This window comes from Triticum aestivum, chromosome 7B (assembly GCF_018294505.1).
Source record: "Triticum aestivum cultivar Chinese Spring chromosome 7B, IWGSC CS RefSeq v2.1, whole genome shotgun sequence".
In the NCBI taxonomy this organism is placed as follows: Eukaryota; Viridiplantae; Streptophyta; class Magnoliopsida; order Poales; family Poaceae; genus Triticum; species Triticum aestivum.
This window is the reverse complement of record NC_057813.1, coordinates 91300020-91318474: the sequence shown is the minus strand read 5'-3', so window position 1 is coordinate 91318474 and position 18455 is coordinate 91300020.

Sequence of the window (18455 nt, the reverse complement as noted above, 5' to 3'; positions counted from 1 at the left end):
GCCCTAGGTCTTCATGAGCAAGCAAGTTGGATGCACACCCACTTAGTTTATTTTGTTGAGATTTCATACACTTATAGCTCTAGTGCATCCGTTGCATGGCAATCCCTACTCCTCGCATTGACATCAATTGATGGGCATCTCCATAGCCCGTTGATTAGCCGCGTCGATGTGAGACTTTCTCCCTTTTTGTCTTCTCCACATAACCTCCACCATCATATTCTATTCCACCCATAGTGCTATATCCATGGCTCACGCTCATGTATTGCGTGAAAGTTGAAAAAGTTTGAGGATACTAAAGTATGAAACAGTTGCTTGGCTGACACCGGGATAGGCATGAGGGGTACCTTGTGTTAAGAAAAGGGAGCATACAAGACTATATGATTTTGTAGGGATAATGTTCTGAAGCATTGATATTTTGAAAGACATGATTGTTTGTTGGGATGCCCTAAGTATTATTGCTTTTATGTCAAATGATAGACTATTGCTTAAAATCACTTGTGTCTTAATATTCATGCCATGATTAGATATATGATCAAGATTATGCTAGGTAGCATTCCACGTCAAAAATTATCTTTTTTATCATTTACCTACTCGAGGACGAGCAGGAATTAAGCTTGGGGATGCTGATATGTCTCCATCGTATCTATAATTTTTTATTTTCCATGCCAATATTATTCAACTTTCATACACTTTTGGCAACTTTTTATACTATTTTTTGGGACTAACATATTGATCCAGTGCCCAGTGCCAACTCTTGTTTGTTGCATTTTTTATGTTTCGCAGAAACCCCATACCAAACGGAGTCCAAACGGGATAAAAACGGACAGAGAATATTTTTGGAATATTTGGAAAATATGGGAGGAAGAATCAACACGAGACGGTGCCCGAGGTGGCCACGAGGCAGGGGGCGCGCCTGCCTCTCCTGGGCGCGCCCCTGACCCTCGTGGGCCCCTCGTAAGGTGGTTTCTACTATTTTTTGCCACAAGAAAGCTAATTTTAGGAGGAAAAACCTAGGCAAAGGTTTCAACCCAATCGGAGTTACGGATCTCTAGATATAAAAGAAACGGTGAAAGGGCAGAAACTGGGAGCGCAAAAACAGAGAGAGACAGAGAGACAGATCCAATCTCGGAGGGGCTCTCGCCCCTCCCACGCCATGGCAGCCAAGGACCAGAGGGGAAACCCTTCTCCCATCTAGGGAGAAGGTCAAGGAAGAAGAACAAGAAGAAGGGGGGCTCTCTCCCCCTTGCTTCCGGTGGCACCGGAACACCGTCGGGGGCCATCATCATCACCGCGATCTACACCAACAACTTCACCGCCTGATGACCCACAAGTGTAGGGGATCTATCATAGTCCTTTCGATAAGTAAGAGTGTCAAACCCAACGAGGAGCAGAAGGAAATGATAAGCGGTTTTCAGTAAGGTTTTCTTTGCAAGCACTGAACTTGTAGGTAATAGATAGTTTTGTGAAAAGATAAATAGTAACGAGTAACAAGTAAATAAAGTAAGTAAAGTGCAGCAAGGAGGCCCAATCCTTTATGTAGCAAAGGATAAGCCTGGACAAATTCTAATAATGATAAAGGAGCTCCCGAGGACACATTGGAAATTATCGCCAAGCTAGTTTTCATCACGTTCATAAGATTCGCGTTCGGTACTTTGATAATTTGATATGTGGGTGGACCGGTACTTGGGTACTGCCCTAACTTGGACAAGCATCCCACTTATGATTAACCCCTATTGCAAGCATCCGCAACTACAAAAAGAAGTATTAAGGTAAACCTAACCACAGCATTAAGCGTATGGATCCAAATCAGCCCCTAACGGAGCAATGCATAAACTAGGGTTTAAGCTTCTGTCACTCTAGCAACCCATCATCTACTTATTACTTCCACATGCCTTCCTCTAGGCCCATATAATGGTGAAGTGTCATGTAGTTGACGTTCACATAACACCACTAGAGGAAAAGACAACATACATCTCATCAAAATATCGAACGAATACCAAATTCACATGACTACTAATAGCAACACTTCACCCATGTACTCAGGAACAAACGTAACTACTCACAAAGCATATTCATGTTCATAATCAGAGGAGTAATAATATGCATAAAGGATCTGAACATATGATCTTCCACCAAGTAAACCAATTAGCATCAACTACAAGGAGTAATCAACACTACTAGCAACCCACAGGTACCAATTTGTGGTTTTGATACAAGATTGGATACAAGAGATGAACTAGGGTTTTGAGAGGAGATGGTGCTGGTGAAGATGTTGATGGAGATTGACCCCCTCCCGATGAGAGGATCGTTGGTGATGATTTCCCCCTCCCGGAGGGAAGTGTCCCCGGCAGAACAGCTCCGCCAGAGCCCTAGATTGATTCCACCAAGGTTCCGCCTCGTGGCGGCGGAGTTTCGTCCCGTAAGCTTGCCCACGATTTTTCCAGGGTAAAAGTGATGATATAGCAGAAGATGGACGCCGGAGGCCCACCAGGGGGCCCAGGAGATAGGGGCGCGCCCTATAGGGGGGCCCGCCCCCTGTCTCCTGGACAGGGTGTGGGCCCCCTGGCCTATTTCTTTCGCTCATAAATTCTTAATAAATCCAAAAAGTTGTTTCGTGGACTCTCAGGACTTTTGGAGCTGTTCAGAATAGGTTTCCAACGTTTGCTCCTTTTCCAGCCAGAATTCTAGCTGCCAGCATTCCCCCTCTTCATGGTAAACCTTGTAAAATAAGAGAGAATAGCCATAAGTATTGAGATATAATGTATAATAACAGCCCATAATGCAATAAATATTGATATAAAAGCATGATGAAAAATGGACGTATTAACTCCCCCAAGCTTAGACCTCGCTTGTCCTCAAGCAGAAGCCGAAATCAAAAAATATGTCCACATGTTTAGAGATAGAGGTGTCTACAAAAATAAAATACGGACATGAGGGCATCATGATCATTCTAATAACAGCAACATAAATAGATTTTGTCATATGATTTCCTATGCTCAAGTGACAAGCAATTCACAATGTCAAGTATGGTTCAAAAACTTCATTGGGAACTAACAAACTATAATCTCAGTCATTGAAGCAATTGCAATTTATCGTAATATCAGAAAGAATAATAGAGCCTTTCAGCAAACTCACATACTCAACTATCTCGTAGTCTCCTATAATTGCTAACACTCACGCAGTACTTGTGGTTATAGAGTTTCAGCCGGACACTGAGAAAGATAGGGGCTTATTGTGTTGCCTCCCAACGTATTCACCTTTAGGTGAAGTCAACAATAATGGCCCATGCTAACTTACATCCAATTGGATATATGTATCATGATCTTTCAAACACAAGGAGCTTGCCAAAGGATAAAATGAAAAAGGGAAAGGTGAGGATCACCTTGACTCAAGCATAAAGTAAAAACATAAAGTAAAAGATAGGCCCTTCGCAGAGGGAAGCAGAGATTGTCATGCGCGTTTAGGGTTGATGCACAAAATCTTAATGCAAAAGAACGTCACTTTATAATGCCCCTTGTATGTGGACCTTTATTATGCAGTCCGTCGCTTTTATTACTTCCACAACAAGTTCGTACAAATCTTATTTTCTCTGCACTAATAAGTCATGCATATTTAGAGAGCAATTTTTATTGCTTGCACCGATGACAACTTACTTGAAGGATCTTACTCAATCCATAGGTAGGTATGGTGGACTCTCATGGCAAAACTGGGTTTAAGGATATTTGGAAGCACAAGTAGTATCTCTACTTGGTGCAAGGAATTTGGCTAGCATGAGGGGGAAAGGAAAGCTCAACATGTTTGGGAGGTCAATGACAACATACTTTAACTGAGATGTCGGAAAAACATAAACCATTACGTTGTCTTCCTTGTCCAACATCAACTCTTTTGGCATGTCATACTTAATGAGTGCTTCACAATCATAAAAGATGTTCAAGATAATATATTTATATGTGAACTCCTCTTTCCTTATCACTTCCTATTAATTGCAATGATGACCAAGGCTACGTTCATCAACTCTCAACAATTTTTATGCCTCATACTTTCTATGTGTGAAGTTATCACTATCCATAAGATCAATATGAACTCTTTTATTCTTTCTACTTTCTCAAGATCATAGCAACATAGCAAAGCCCTTGACTTAACACTAATCTTTATTATAGATAGCACACGGACTCGATTACATAAAGACATCACAATGCAAAACTCAAAACTACTTGATATCAAAACTTCAAACTACTAGATCAAAATACTACTAAAAGGATCAAACTAAATAAAGCAGTAAATATAGTAGTGTTATGGTGATACGATACCGGGGCACCTCCCCCAAGCTTGGCAGTTGCCAAGGGGAGTGCCCATACCCATGTGATTATGTCCTCGGAGGTGATGGAGGTGGTGATGATGACGGTGGATAATCGCACATTGAGCATAAAAGTTCCTCCAACTTGCGGATAATGCCCTTAAGCCCAGCAATATGATCCTTCAACAGAATATTCTCCTGTGTGAGATACTTGTTCTGTATGTGAGCTAACTCAATCATCTTGAAAGCTTCAATCTCTGTTGGAGTAAAGAGGTTAGGTAAAGGTTGAGAGAGATCTTCTTCTTTCACCGCCGGAGCTTGGACCTCCATGGCTTTCTTGATCCCTTCATCCTTGTTGATCTCTTCTGGTTCTTCTCTTTTCAGCTCTATCTTCAAAAGCCAAGCATCCTTGTCTTCATTGTTGGAGGAGGGTGAAGTCATGGTGCTCTAAATCTGAAACAGAAATAGCTCGAAACAAAAACAGAGGATATTTGCGTGATACGGTGGTCAAAGCCTTCGAGAGTATATATAATGAATTTTTACCGACCAAAATACGTAACGTGCAAGAAAACGGAGTCTGGGAGGCACACAAGGTGCCCACGAGACAGGGGGCACGCCCTACAGGGGGGGCACCCTCCACTCTCGTGGGGGCCTCGTGTCCCTTTCGGACTACTTCTTTCTTCCTAAAATTCTTAAATAATCCAAAACTGATAAAAATTGCCATTAGAGTTGTTTTGGAGTCGGTTTACTTACCGTACCACATACCTATGCCTTTTTGGAGTCTGGAACATTCTGGAAAGTGTCCCTTATGTATTCCTCAAGGGTTACGATTTCAATAATATTAGTTTCAACATTGATAGGATTACCTGAAATATAGTGTTTAATTCTTTGACCGTTAACCACCCTTGGACTTGTGCCTTCGAAGTTGTTGATTTTTATAGCACCAGAACGATAGACCTCCTCGATAACGTAGGGACCTTCCCATTTTGAGAGAAGTTTTCCTGCAAAAAATCTTAAACGAGAGTTGAACAATAACACATAATCTCCTACGTTAAACTCACGCTTTTGTATCCTCTTATCATGCCAGCGTTTGACTTTTTCCTTGAAAAGCTTGGCATTCTCATATGCTTGGGTTCTCCATTCATCAAGTGAGCTAATATCAAATAACCTTTTCTCACCGGCAAGTTTGAAGTCGTAATTGATCTCTTTGATAGCCCAATATGCCTTATGTTCAAGTTCAAGAGGTAAATGACATGCTTTTCCATAAACCATATTATAAGGAGACATACCCATAGGATTTTTGTATGCGGTTCTATAGGCCCATAATGCATCATCAAGTTTTTTGGACCAATTATTTCTAGACCTATTCACAGTCTTTTGCAAAATTAATTTGAGATCTCTATTGCTCAACTCTACTTGACCACTAGACTGTGGATGATAAGGAGATGTTATTCTATGATTGACATCATACTTCGCGAGCATCTTTCGGAAAGCACCATGAATAAAATGTGAACCACCATCAGTCATAAGATATCTAGGGACTCCAAACCTCGGAAAAATAACTTCTTTAAGCATTTTAATAGAAGTGTTATGATCAGCACTACTAGTTGGAATAGCTTCTACCCACTTAGTAACGTAATCAACGGCAACTAAAATATGTGTATAACCATTAGAGGCAGGAAAAGGTCCCATATAATCAAAGCCCCAAACATCAAATGGTTCAATAACAAGAGAGTAATTCATAGGCATTTCTTGACGTTTACTAATGTTACATATTCTTTGGCATTCATCACAAGATAAGACAAACTTACGAGCATCATTGAAGAGAGTAGGCCAATAAAAACCAAATTGTAGTACCTTGTGTGCAGTTCTATCTCCAGCGTGGTGTCCTCCATAGGATTCAGAGTGACACTTGCATAGAATTTGTTCCTGTTCATGCTCAGGCACACAACGTCTAATAACACCATCTACTCCTTTATAAAGGTGTGGATCATCCCAGAAGTAATGTCTTAAATCATAAAAGAACTTTTCTTTTGCTGGTATGTGAAACTAGGCGGTATATATTTAGCAACAATGTAATTAGCATAATCAGCATACCAAGGAGCAGTACGAGAAGCATTGACAACCGCTAATTGCTCATCAGGAAAGCTATCATTAATAGGCAGTGGGTCATCAAGAACATTCTCTAACCTAGACAAGTTATCTGCAATGGGGTTCTCAGCTCCCTTCCTATCAATAATATGCAATTCAAATTCTTGGAGCAAGAGAACCCATCTAATGAGTCTAGGCTTAGCATCTTTCTTTTCCATAAGGTATTTAATAGCAGCATGATCAGTGTGAATAGTAACTTTGGAATCAACAATATAAGGTCTAAACTTATCACATGCAAACACAACTGCTAAGAACTCTTTTTCAGTAGTAGCATAATTTCTCTGGGCAGTATCAAGAGTCTTACTAGCATACTGGATAACATTCAATTTCTTATCAACTCCTTGCCCTAAAATAGCACCTACAGCATAATCACTAGCATCGCACATAATTTCAAAAGGTAAATTCCAATCAGGTGGCTGAACAATAGGTGCAGTTATCAAAGCTTTCTTAAGTGTTTCAAATGCTTCTACACAATCATCATCAAAGACAAAAGGAATGTCTTTTTGCAATAAATTAGTCAGAGGCCTAGAGATTTTAGAAAAGTCCTTAATGAACCTCCTATAAAAACCGGCGTGACCAAGGAAACTTCTTATACCTTTTATGTCCTTGGGACATGGCATCTTTTCAATAGCATCAACTTTGGCTTTATCAACTTCAATACCTCTCTCGGAGATCCTGTGCCCCAAGACAATGCCTTCATTAACCATAAAGTGACACTTTTCCCAATTCAGGACGAGACTAGTGTCTTCGCATCTCTGCAAAACTCGATCAAGGTTGCTCAAACAATCATCAAAAGAGGATCCATAGATGGAGAAGTCATCCATGAATACCTCACAAGTCTTTTCACAAAAATCAGAGAATATAGCCATCATGCATCTTTGAAAGGTAGCAGGTGCATTACATAAACCAAAAGGCATATGTCTATAGGCAAAAGTACCAAAAGGGCAAGTAAAAGTAGTTTTAGATTGATCCTTCGCAGACACGGGTATTTGAGAGAAACCAGAATAACCATCTAAAAAGCAAAAATGTGTGCGTTTGGATAGCCTTTCTAGCATTTGATCAATAAAAGGTAAAGGGTAATGATCTTTCTTAGTAGCTTTATTTAACTTACGGAAATCAATTACCATCCTATAACCTGTAATAATTCTTTGCGGGATCAATTCATCTTTATCATTAGGAACAACGGTAATACCTCCCTTTTTAGGGACACAATGGACAGAGCTTACCCATTCACTATCGGCAACGGGATAAATGATACCTGCCTCAAGGAGCTTTAGTATCTCCTTTCTTACCACTTCCTTCATCTTGGGATTTAATCGTCTTTGAGGATCTCTAACTGGTTTGGCATCTTTCTCCACTGAAATTTTGTGTTAACATAATGTGGGACTAATGCCCTTAAGATCATCCAGAGTATATCCAATAGCTGCTCGGTGCTTCTTCAGAGTTTTCAATAATCTTTCTTCGTCTTTCTCCGGAAGGTTAGCACTAATAATAACAGGATATATTTCTTTTTCATCTAGATAAGCATACTTAAGATTATCAGTTAATGGTTTGAGTTCAAACATGGGATCACCCTTGGGTGGAGGGGGATCCCGAAGAATTTCAACGGGAAGGTTATGTTTCAGCATAGGTTCCTGTTTAAGGAACACTTCATCTATTTCTTCCCTTTCCTTCATAAACATATCGTTTTCATGGTCTAGCAAATATTGTTCTAACGGATCAGTTGGAGGAACAGCAAAGGAAGCAAGACCAATAATTTCATCCTTACTAGGTTGTTCCCTTTCACGAGGTTGTCTACTAAACTTAGCAAAATTAAACTCATGAGACATACCATCTATGCCAACAGTGACAATATTCCTTTCACAATTAATCTTAGCACTAGCAGTATTCAAGAAAGGTCTATCAAAAACAATGGGACAAAAATCATCTTGTGGGGAACCAAGAACAAGAAAATCAGCGGGGTATTTAACCTTCCCACACAAAACTTCAACATCTCTAACAATCCCAATAGGTTTAATGGTATCCCTATTAGCAAGCTTAATAGTAACATCAATGTCTTCTAATTCAACGGGTGCAATGTCGTGCATAATTTCTTTATAAAGATCATAAGGTATCGCACTAGCACTAGCACCCATATCACATAAGCCATGATAACAATGATCTCCTATTTTAACAGAAATAACAGGCATGCCTACGACAGGTCTACATGTCTTAGTATCAGGTCTAGCAATATTAGCAGTCTCACCCAAGAAAGAAATAACATGCCCATCTAAGTCCTCATCCAAGAGATCTTTAACCATAGCAATACTAGGTTCAACATTAATTTGCTCAGGAGGTGTATAACTCCTAGTATTACTCTTACGAACAACAGTCGAAGCTTTAGCATGATCTTTTATCCTAACAGGAAAAGGGGTTTTTTCAACATAAGCAGTAGGAACAATAGGATCACTATAGGTAATAGTCTTTTCTTCGACTGTAATAGGTGCAACCACTTCTACTTCAACAGGAGGATTATATTTAAACCACTTCTCTTTAGGGAGATCAACGTGAGTAGCAAAAGATTCACAGAAAGTAGCTACTATCTCAGAGTCAAGTCCATACTTAGAGCTAAATCCATGGAAAGCATCGGTATCCATGAAAGATTTAACACAATCGAACTTAGGTGTCATACCTGACTCCTTACCATCGTCGGAACCCCAATCTTCAGAGTTGCGTTTAATTATTTCCAATAAGTCCCATTTGAAATCAATAGTCTTTAGCATATAAGAACCAGCACAGGAAGTATCGAGCAGGTTGCGATTATCAAGAGAAAGCCGAGCATAAAAATTCCGAATAATCATTTCCTGAGAGAGCTCATGATTGGGGCATGAATATAACATTGACTTAAGCCTCCCCCAAGCTTGAGCGATGCTTTCTCCTTCGCGAGGCCAGAAATTATATATGTAATTATGATCACGATGAACAAGATGCATAGGATAGAACTTCTGGTGAAATTCCAACTTCAATCGCTTATAATTCCAAGATCTCGTATCATCACATAGCCTATACCATGTCATTGCATCTCCCTTCAAAGATAAAGGGAAGACCTTCCTTTTGACAACATCATCGGGAATACCTGCAAGCTTAAATAATCCACAAACTTCATCCACAAAGATAAGGTGTAAATCGGGATGCAATGTCCGTCTCCTGCAAATGGATTAGCTAGCAGTTTTTCTATCATACCCGAAGGAAACTCAAAGTGAATATTTTCATAAAGTTCAGTACGTTGAGTAGCAACTCTTTGCTCTTCTGGTTCGGGTGAAGATACCCCAAACAAGCCCCTCAAAGGATTAGTTTCCATAGTGACAAGTGACAGAAAATTTCAGCACACTATATAAATGTTTCCTTACCAAGTTCCACTCACCAAAAGCGCTACACTCCCCGGCAACGGCGCCAGAAAAGAGTCTTGATGACCCACAAGTGTAGGGGATCTATCATAGTCCTTTCGATAAGTAAGAGTGTCGAACCCAACGAGGAGCAGAAGGAAATGATAAGCGGTTTTCAGTAAGGTTTTCTCTACAAGCACTGAAATTGTAGGTAATAGATAGTTTTGTGATAAGATAAATAGTAACGAGTAACAAGTAAATAAAGTAAGTAAAGTGCAGCAAGGTGGCCCAATCCTTTATGTAGCAAAGGATCAGCCTGGACAAATGGATATATCACCTATATCCATTTTGCATCAATATAATAGCCATAAGAGAGAATAGCCATAAGTATTAAGATATAATGTATAATAACAGCCCATAATGCAATAAATATTGATATAAAAGCATGATTCAAAATGGACGTATTAACTCCCCCAAGCTTAGACCTCGCTTGTCCTCAAGCAGAAGCCGAAATCGAAAAATATGTCCACATGTTTAGAGATAGAGGTGTCTATAAAAATAAAATACGGACATGAGGGCATCATGATCATTCTAATAACAGCAACATAAATAGATTTTGTCATATGATTTCCTATGCTCAAGTGACAAGCAATTCACAATGTCAAGTATGGTTCAAAAACTTCATTGGGAACTAACAAACTATAATCTCAGTCATTGAAGCAATTGCAATTTATCGTAATATCAGAAAGAGTCAATAATAGAGCCTTTCAGCAAACTCACATACTCAACTATCTCGTAGTCTCCTATAATTGCTAACACTCACGCAGTACTTGTGGTTATAGAGTTTCAGCCGGACACTGAGAAAGATAGGGGCTTATTGTGTTGCCTCCCAACGTATTCACCTTTAGGTGAAGTCAACAATAATGCCCATGCTAACTTACATCCAATTCACCTCCGGACGTATTCACCTTTAGGTTATCTCAGGACTTTTGGAGCTATTCAGAATAGGTTTCCAACATTTGCTCCTTTTCCAGCCAGAATTTCAGCTGCCGGCATTCCCCCTCTTCATGGTAAACCTTGTAAAATAAGAGAGAATAGCCATAAGTTTGAGATATAATGTATAATAACAGCCCATAATGCAATAAATATTGATATAAAAGCATGATGCAAAATGGACATATCACCGCCCTCATCGCCAACTCTTCCCCCCTCTATGCAGTGTAACCCCTCTTTTACCCGTTGTAATCTCTACTTAAACATGGTGCTCAACGCTATATATTATTTCCCAATGATGTATGGCTATCTTATGATGTTTGAGTAGATCTGTTTTGTCCTATGGGTTAATTGATGATCATGATTGGTTTGAGTTGCATGTTTTATTATTGGTGTTGTCCTATGGTGCTCTCTGTGTCGCGCAAGCGTGAGAGATCCCCGATGTAGGGTTTGCAATTTGTTCATGATTTGCTTATGGTGGGTGGCGTGAGTGACAGAAGCACAGACCCGAGTAAGTAGGTTGTTTGCGCATGGGATAAAGGGGACTTGATGCTTTAATGCTATGGTTGGGTTTTACCTTAATGATCTTTAGTAGTTGCGGATGCTTGCTAGAGTTCCAATCATATGTGCATATGATCCAAGAAGAGAAAGTATGTTAGCTTATGCCTCTCCCTCAAATAAAATTTCAATAGTGATTACCGGTTTAGTTATCGATTGCCTAGGGACAAATAACTTTCTCGTGACAAAAAGCTCTCTACTAATATTTACTTTATTGATTCTTTATCTAAATAGCCCCTAGCTTTTATTTACGTGCTCTTTATTATCTTTCAAACCTATCCAACAACACCTACAAAGTACTTCTAGTTTCAGACCTGTTCTAGGTTAAGCGAACACTAAGCGTGCATAGAGTCGTATCAGTTGCAGATAGGACTTGAGAGAATATTTGTTCGACCTTTAGCTCCTCATTGGGTTTGACACTCTTACTTATCAAAAGAGGCTACAATTATCCCCTACACTTGTGGGTTATCAATGTCGTGTGCGATGCACGATTACAAGTATGATCTAGGGGAAGATGAACTATGGTGGTGATTGTTGCTATAAATATGGAAATGGATGAGGATGACTCTATTCTGGCTTCGCTCGTGGATGTTCTGTTGACATTTTGGCCTCGACCCCTTTATAAAAGTTTTTCACGTGGATGAGAGGCCTCGATTTCCATGCCATATGACCGCTCATGCGAGTAGTCACGGTCGCGTGGAACACCGTCTTTTGCACTGTTTCTTCTGGTGCGCCTCCTCCTGATTTCTTCAATCCCCTCCTTCACTCATCCATGTTCTCACTTGATTTCGTCCATATTTAGCCCATTTCCTATAGAAATGCAATAAAGAGATGATTTGTGGAATTCTATCATTCTTTATTCATTCGTGGCAATATCGGAGTGAATATCTCTATTCAATTGAAATAGATCGGTTTAAACAAAGGTTAGGTGAGTGTATAATATCACTCAACTGCCGTTGCTACAAAGCATGGCCGATGTTCTGTTTGAAGCATTGTCGGCCCGCCGGAGCATCGTCGGTGCTTCAATGGATTGGCTCTTCTGTAGTTTAGTTGATCTATTGGTATATGTGATTTGTTTTGTGTATGAAATGCATGGTTACGGTATGTTGTTGATGGATTAGTTCTGTGGTAGCTTAGTTGATGGATTAAATCTTCTATATTTTACTTAATTCGTTATGACTTTGTTGTTGTTTAAGTGTGTAGATTTTTTGATTTGTCAGATTGTTCTATGCTCTGTTTAAATCCCCAAATTCTCTTCTTTTTTTTGTTCAGTTATCTACAATGCCTATTTTTTGGGGTCTAATGTTGTGAGATTGCTACTTTGGTAGTGAGTACTTAGGTCTTAAATTGTTACCTATGAAGGCTGGTTTCTACATGTTGTTAGAGGAACTTGTAGTTGCTATCAATGATATTGTGCAGGTTTTGAATAATTATTGTGCAATTATTGTCTTGTACCTTTGTTTATTTTTATACCAAAGTACCTATGCTAGATCTCAAGGTTTTATAGTTGATGTTGTTGTTAATGTTTTGGAAGTTTATAACTATTGTGTTGCAATTTGTGGTTGCATTTTTAGGAATGATTGGATTTTGCCAATCAGTCCAACTTATTCTTTATAGTACTATTCCTAGTTGAATAGTTGATATATCTTGCTTCAAAATGAAGTTGTATTTGCTTTATTTGTTACCATGAAATTTTTAAATATTTGTTGTATAATTTTTTATCTTACTTCAAAATGATATAGCACTTACTTTTAATAATGTAGTGGTGCTTGATCTCTTAATTAATATACCATGCCATAACATGAAATCGAACTTGTTGTGTTTGTTATGCTGCAAGATTTATATCAACGTTGTGCAATTTTAGTCATACCATTTGATTTATATCAATGTTGTGCAAGTTTATTCGTACAATTTGATTTAGTATGCTATTTCAAAGGATGTTAGCTAGCCATCTTAGTTTTCATAATTTTTGTTTCTTTTATGAGATTTGAAGTTGTTGTCAATGTTGTGTTAAAACTTTTAAAATGACCACAATATAATATTCTTAATTTTGTACTAATACTAGTATTTTACTATAAGTTTTGTAGCTGTTACTGCTACACATGTACCACAATTCCAGATTTAGTAGTGTGCAGTTTTGGTTGTCTATCTTATTTTCCAGGAATATGTTGATATCTTCCTTGGATAGTTTCTCTTGCATTTTGTTGCTGTCAATTCCTTGTAATTGTTTCACATTGTTGTTGCCTTTCACTCTCTTATGGTATGTCAGAATCAGATAATAATAGTGTTGTGTTGACTTCTGCATTTACATTATCCTCATCTCTTGTCAAACATCGTGTCATAGTTCAAACTATCTAATAACTACAAAATGACATTCGTTAAAGTAAAGATTGTATGCTACCTCTTGTCAGAGTTGTTCTTTAGTAAGTTGAGCAAGTTATGATTCCTGCTTGTGCAATTTTAGGAGAAAATCTCCCAGCTTGATTTTTCTAAATGAATACATGCAAGGATATTTCAAATTTCTTATTTTGAAAGTTTTACTTCTGATGCTTACCTCCTCTGCAATCTTTGGCACCTACGTAAAAGATTAAAGGATATTTAGTACCTAAAATGAGTGTATGCTTTGCTAGTTTGATAGTATCTAAAATATGTATGATGGCATGCACTCTATGTGCTATGTTACCTTATTGTTTAACCATCCTTATTCATTTGGTAGATATAGTTGTTCTTCCTTGCTCTCTTTGTGGAAACATTTTTCCAAGAAATTAGTTGTTGTTGTTGCAGAATTAGCTATTCTTATTTTGTTCACCTTATACATTCATTAGTTGCTCCTCCTCGTACTTGGAGTTGCTTAGGATCCTTTTCTGCAATTTGTGCAACTTGCATGTGCAATTGGAAGGAAAGATAAGTATTTCAGTAATGCAATAATTTAAAAACATGCACCAATTTATTCTTTTGTTTTTAATTCTTAGGAAGGGTATTCATTATAGTATAGAAATGTTTCTGCATCTCCGTGTTTTATTCTTTGGATTTTAGTATTTAGAAAGGGTACTCATTCTAGTATAGAAATAATTCTGCTACTCTGAATTTTTTTGTGCATTAATTTATTTTCATTTCTTCTTTTATTTAGTGTTTTGATTTTAGATTTAAGGTAGTGTAATCATTCAAGCAATAATTTAGGAACATACAACAACTTTATTCTTTTGTTTTTAGTTTGCAATCCCCTCCTTTGTTGTGTTCATTCAGATTTGAGGTTTTCATGGCGGCGACGGTGTTCGTTCAGGAGAAAAGACGAAGGAATAAGAGAATGAAAGGAAAGAAAGTGTGACCTAGAGATTTGCACTGTCGTTCTGTCATAGTGGAGTAGTGTTAAACTAGAGGGTTTGGGGTTTTCGAGCATAAGCCTCTTTCTTCTTTCTTTCTTTCTAAAGTAGGCCGGATGGACTGGGTTGCCAGTTTTCATGCTTTGTTTTTAGTTCGGTGGACTGGGATGATTGGCTGAATCATATTTTGGGTCAGTCGATTCAGTTTGCCCCGAAGTTGGTTCTGATCTTTAGATTAGAATTCAATGGAAGATCAAAATTGACTGGCCCTTCAGAACTCAGTCGACCCACCTATCGCCACTCCCTTTTTCCCTCGAAAAAAAGTTGCATGTTCTTTTTTTAAATGGCAGCCACGAGGAACGGGCTTCATAAAGGTGAACACGGATGCAACGTTTAACGAGAACTTAAGCATTGGTGCATGGGCATTTGTCATGGGGGGTGGAGCAGGATTGATTATAGTGGCGGCTACAGGACAACTAATAAGTAAATTTGCCAGTCCCGGTAAGTATCGGTTAGGAATTGACCGTCCATCAATTTCATCTAGATTGGTGAGACCACCTGGGTATAAACATGCAAAGCATTTCACACCACTATACTGAGTAATACGGGCTGACACACCTGACAACTTTTCAGAGGAAAATTAATTTGAGGACCACAATTTAAATGACTGATAACTTATCAACCAAATTTATGTTTTTGTAAACTTTTATACATTTGAATCCAAATGATAAGACCTTTCAAACAAGACCAATCTTGGATACATTTTGACTAGTTTGAATTTTTTATGTATCATATTTCAATTCTAGTTTATTTTGATTATTTCACTCATCTCAAATGACTAATTTCATTCATTTCAATTGAAAAACATGTTTCGATTATTTTCCAAAACGAATTTCAATTGGTAAAACTATTTCAATCGTTTCAATAAACAGATTTTACTCACTTCAAAAAATTATTTTAGTAATTTGAAAATACATATTTCACTCATTTACAAAACACATTAGATTCACCCATAGAGAACTGCTTTCACTCATAAAAATATATAGATTTTGAAACAATATTTCACTCATTTGAAGAATCTAATTTCAGAAAATATATTACACTCACTCAATAGAAATATTATATTTACTTGTTTCAAAAACATTGATTTCACTCGTTACAAAAGATAGATTTTCATTTCACTAGTTTTAGAAAACAAATAGCACTCACAATATACACACTGAAATAAGGAGTTTAACAATAATAATATTTTAATTTACAAACAATTTCACTCGTTTAAAAATATCATTCAAATAAAAATTATTTCACTCATTTTATAAAATTGATTTCACTCATTTGAAAATACTAATTTCGCTCACTTCATTCGAAAAGACATGCTTGGATTATTTCACTCATTTTAGAAAATTGATTTCATTCGTTTCAAAACAAAATTTCACTAACTTTAAAAATAATTTGAAATAATCAGCTTCACATTGTGTAAATAACTCGTTTTACATTTTTGGAATAATAAGTTTCACACATTTCACACTGACAAATGTTTCATATGCATGAAACACAAATTTCACTCATTTCAAGAACTTGGTTTCACTAATTCGAAAAATGTTCCATATGCATGAAACACAAATTCCACCTATTTTAGAAAAACGGTGTTCACTCATTTGAAATGTTAAAATTTAAATGTGTTTCATTGTATTCAAGATTGATCTTGTGCTAAAGGTCTTGGCACCAGGAGTTCAAACATATATAAAGAAGTCAAACGGAATTTTGGTTTGAAAAATATAAATGTTCATAAATATAGAATGGAAATTAAGCTATATGGACTCTGTGCAGGGATAGATCACATGCATGCGTACTATTCTCTGGTACCCTCTTTGCATTCTGACACAAAGCACTTGCAACAAGATAAGCCAAATTGACATAATGGGAGATACAAATGGAAGCAACATGAATACATAAAAAATATGCACGCATCTCAAAGCTATGTGTGGTGGATACTAAACTGGTAGCAACCGGCTCCAGTGAAAAGAACTTTGCGTACATGACAGCTCCAGCATGTCCAGAGCGCCGGCTCCAGTGAAAAGAGCTTTGCGTACATGACAGCTCCAGCATATCCAGAGTGCCATTCATGCAGAAGCAACACAGTGTGTCAAGGCAACGAATTTTGACGCAGTGAATTTCCTTTTCTGTGGCAGGGAATGTAATAAAATTGGACTTTTGTTAGACAAATAAAATTGTACATGCTCTTGCGCAGTTTGGTTCAAGGTCGTCCGAGCCCCTCTCTATCTGGGCTGATTTGATCCTGACTTTGTAAGAGCTGGTGTCCAGCGAGGTTGTTGGGCAGCAGGTTTAATTGGAGTACATCATATTCTAGTTCTAGAAAAAGGTATATAGAGAGCTCTCATATTTCTCTTGATCACTAAGAAGACATAAGGGGCGAAATTCTTGACAGAAATGACACATCTTTGAAAGATGTTGGCAGCGACTTCTACCATCAGGTATTCTATATATATGGAAAGGAAAAAAGAAAACCCCATATGCAATTGATGGTTGCATTTGTAGATGTCGTAGGACCAATAGCATCAGTTACTGAGAACCTACCCCAATTGGGGCAAATCAACAATAAATAAGACATGTTTATATCACATGTTGGAAGTAAGCGCTACTAAATACATCAATTGGCATGCAACTTGAAAACATATGTGGGCTCATCACCTCCATCTGAAAAGAAAAAAAAACAGCTAAAAATTCCTTACCTTCGTCTAAAAATAATATTCCAAAAGCTTTTTTTCTAAAGATCCCAAAAAAAATTCACCGCGGCCAACCAACTTACGCCAAGTGGCATAGCTGGTTGGCCACCCTTCACGCGATCCTTAATGGGTTTAATATTACACCACTGATATGAATAAATTAAATGGTTTCTGCAACCAACCTACTGCCATATGTGTGTGCCTTGCGATTTTTGTTGAATTATAATCTGCCACTTCTATCCGCCATGCTTTTGTTAGGCGATTTTATTTTTTTATTAGTTTTTAATTAGTTGGTTATGCATGCATGCATTGATGATGGGTATGACCACGTATATGACTGAGAGACATCTGTAGCGTTTAGGTTCAGGGTAATTATTCTGGATGAAATGGATACATACACCAAATTTTAATGAAAAACTAGGACTAATGCCCGTGCATTGCAACGGGAACACTTGTATTCTCCCAATTCTCAACTTTGTATGATGAATAAGATGTTAACTTCTTTTATATCCTCAACAAGCATTTCTTTCTCTCCGTTTTTCAATTCAATCTACTCTGCCATTTTAGTGGTACTTGCCTTTGAAACCCTGAGGGTTTAAACTTGCAGCAATCACGTATTGCAAACCTCTCACAAAGTATGCATGGCATTGAACTTCTATTTTATGACCTATTACATGATCAAAATGACATTTCTCATCCTTGTGCACTCAAATTTGTTCTCAGATCATGCTAACAATACATGATTCTTGATGATTTATGCTACATTACAAAAGCAAATGTGTTGCCTCAGAAATCTCAACACTTACAACATTTGGAAGGAAAAGTCAGTAGATGTGACATATGACAAATTTTCAAGTTATTGTGCCTATATTGCTATATATAGTCGAGATTCATGTGCAGCCACTTAGATATACAAACTGACCCATTCTGACAGTGTATTTCCATGTTTATCAATATACAAAAAAATTGTAGTAAACACACATAGATACCACATAATGCAATGGCTATGCTCTAGATCTGC